Consider the following 3,671-nt stretch of genomic DNA (forward strand, 5'->3'; position numbering starts at 1 on the left):
GCAAGGTGGATTATTCACCCCTGGATCACCAGGACAGTCCCTGGGTACTGTATTTTACCTCTATCTAATTTAATCTATGACTCAACTGACAACATAGATACTATTATACACATATAAAAGGCAGGAGGAGAACGGGATGACAGAGGATGAGATGGTTGGATGGCATCACCGACTCGATGGACATGAGTTTGAGCAAGTTCTGGGAGTTTGTGATAAACAGGGAAGCTTGGCGTGCTGCAGTCTGTGGGGTTGCAAAGAGTCAGACATGACTGAGCGAATGAAGTGAACTGATATACATATTCCAATGCCATATCTGGAGCTCAGAGAGGTTAGGTAAATTGCTCAAAATGACCCAGCTAGTAAGTGACAGAGCAGATTTTTTTTAACATATTTATATATTTCCTGGGACAGGGCTTAGAACCCACTTCTTTCTGGCTCCAAAGCCCGTACTCTTTGTAATGCATTATGCTGCTTCAGTAGAAGAGGAGAAACTAAAGAAACTGCCAAGAGATAAACCTGATACATGCACTTCTAGTGCATTTGATTTTCTTTTGTTTGTATGGATTACAATTGCCTGGTTAAATAGCAGACATTCAGCAAAATACTCCATCAAATTCAAAGATGCTACAGAGAATAGAGAACTGGGAGGGGAAAGAAGCGGAGGAGAAGAAACGAGGACCAGGAAGGGGAAATGTTTGGGAAATGTAATGAGGGGCAGGAGGTTGTTCTCAGAGGCCTTCCACCAAAACCCAAAGAACAGAGCAAAACTGACACTCCTTTTTTTTTTTTTCTTTCTTCATTCACCATTTATTTTCTCTTCTCCTATAAAAGGATTAGCAGGATGGGCTCAGTGGGAGAGGAGGCTCCTGTGGGATCCTGTTACCAGCCATCTGTGTTCCGTTCTTTACTTTTGAACAAGACGGCTCCAAAACTCTGAACCGGAGAGGGAGTTGGAGCTGCATACAGATCAGCAGAGCTTTTGCTAACAGCTCTGACGCCTGCGGGATGACTCAACCCTCTGTGCCTGGCAGAGTCAGCTGTGGTCCCCTGGAGCCTCCTACTCTCAGGAGGAAATCAGAGATGTGGGGAAGTGGCTTGGGGAAAAGATCCAGACCCTTCATCTTGGGTAGGAATTCAGGCTGGAAGGACAGGTAGGAGCACCCTCATTTAAGAGTACCAGCTGATGCTGGGGGAAGGGGTAAAGGTGACCATGAGGAAAGCACCATGGTATGTACACGTTAGCCACTCTGCAAAAGGAATATACTGTCTGGAGGATAGCAGTCAGCAAAAGCCATATGGCTGTGTCACCAGGAATTCAGCCCCAACACAAATTGCATTCACTTCCTGGGTAAATTTTACTCAGGTATAGGCATCTCCTGCTGTTCCCTCGCTTTTGTAAAAAATGTTAATTGTCTTTTATTTTTATTATTTAAAAATATTTTTATCAGAATATAGTTGCTTTACAATGTTGTGATATTTTCTGCTGTACAACTAAGTGAATCAGCTATCTGTATACATACATCCCCTCTTTTTTGGATTTCCTTCCCATTTAGGTCACCACAGAGCACTGAATAAAGCTCCCTGTGCACTCCCTCACTTTCTGAGGAACCCAAAGACTCTTCCTGTTCTTCCACAACACCATTAATATTTAAGAACATTCTCATGCTGAACAGTGGCTACTGTCAGACCTCTCCTCTGGTTACTCACTCAGATCTCTGAGATACAGGCAATCGGGAGGAGGTTACTGGTATACCTGGCCAGCAAGTATCTGGATTTACCCTGAACCACTTACCCTGTTCCACTACCACCCCCAAACAACCCCAGGCTTCCTCAAAGAGCTTCCCTTTCAGTTGGCTCCTTACCACTCACCAATAAATAGCCCCTGAAGTTTGGCTTGTTGTCATGGTAACTCAAACACAATGATTGAAGCTGCCAATACAGGCATCAGTCCCCAAACTCAGACTCCTTTAAAAACAATAGCATAATGTGGAATCACCCCTCCATCCACCTTCTCCACCACACCGAACACATACTTTCAATTGCTGATTTTATGGAGAGACTCAGTTCTTGGAACAGCTGAGAAACTGGCTGTTTTGCCCCAGATGAAAGGTTTCTAAATTCCAGGGACTTCTGTGGTGGTCCAGTGGTTAAGAATGCGAGGGCTGGATCCCTGGTCAGGGAGCTAAGATCCATATGCCTCCTAGGCAAGAGAAACAGAACATAAACAACAGAAACAATACTGTAACAAATTTGATAAAGACTTTTAAAATGGTTCACATCCAAAAAAAAATACAATTCTTTCCTTAGACACTAGCCTAGAAATCTGACCAATCTACAAAGTATCAACATCTCTAGGACTCCATGGAATTTAAAAAATACATCTGTATGTATCCTTTACTTATACTTCATTTTTTTTTTCTGTGCTGGTAGAAAGAATCCAGGTAGTTGGCATTTCAGGGCTAGAAGTGCTAGTTGGTTTCCCACAGAGGGGGAGGGGACTCCTGAAGTCCTCATAAAATACATATGAAAGTGCTTCATACCCTGTAGAAGAGTGTTCAAATATTCAGTTTGTTTCTCTTTCTTTTTTATTTTTTAAATTATGAAAGTACGATAACACATTGACAGGAGCCTTGAAAAATACAGAACAAAGTCACATATAGCTCTACTATATATTACAATTATTTTTTAAGTAGATAAATTAAGATTTTTAGTTGGAGTTTTAATGTCTAACTCTCAAAAATTAATAGAACAGATATACAGAAAAGTAGAAGCAGACCTGAAAAGCACCATGAACCACATCAACATAATTAAGATTTAGACAATTTTTACACAACAGTAGGATACAAATTATATATAAGTGCCCAGAGACTATAAACTAGGAGACACTGGAACATATCCAGGGACATAAAACAAGGTAAAAAAAATTTCTTGATCTAAAGATACTAAAAACATACAGTGTCTGTCCTCTTGTCACTGTAGAATTGTGTTAGAAATCCATATCCAGTGATATTTGAAAATAACCCACAAATTTTCAAGTGCAATGGGACATTTATCAAGAGAGGTCTTTGACTTAGCCATTGAAAGCCTCAATAAAGTTAGAAGACTGAAAAAACACAGAGGGTGATTACAGAGAAGAAAATATTTAAATGAGAAAAATAATATCAAGGATACTTTAACACACCCCTGTATTTGTAACAGAGTGCAAATGAAAAGAGAATTTACCAGAACTTTTTGCACAGGGCTGAAGTTGCTCAATGCAACTAAATACAATGTAGAATCTTGAATAAATTATGGAAACAAATAACAGACACTAGCATAACATTTTGTGAAATTCAAATATTCATTTGAACTACTCTGCCCACTCTTCCCCTTTAGTTCAAGGTCATATTGCATAGGACTCTAGTGCCAAATGTCCTGGTTTGAATTCCTTCTCTACCCTTTACTTTGTACTTTTGGCAAGGTTTCTCTGTGCTTCATTTTCCCCATCTGTAAAATGGGAAAGATAATAGTACCCTGCTTAGAGGGCTTTCATGAGGCTTGTGTGCATGTGTGCTAAGTTGCTTCAGTTGTGTCCAATTCTTTGTGACCCCATGGACTGCAGCCCACCAGGCTCCTCCGTCCATGGGATTTTCCAGGCAAGAGTACTGGAGTGGGGTGCCATTGCCTTCTCC

Source organism: Bos grunniens, chromosome 19, assembly GCF_055505025.1.
Source record: "Bos grunniens cultivar Pamir isolate PY7600 chromosome 19, Bosgru_T2T1.0, whole genome shotgun sequence".
Lineage (NCBI taxonomy): Eukaryota > Metazoa > Chordata > Mammalia > Artiodactyla > Bovidae > Bos > Bos grunniens.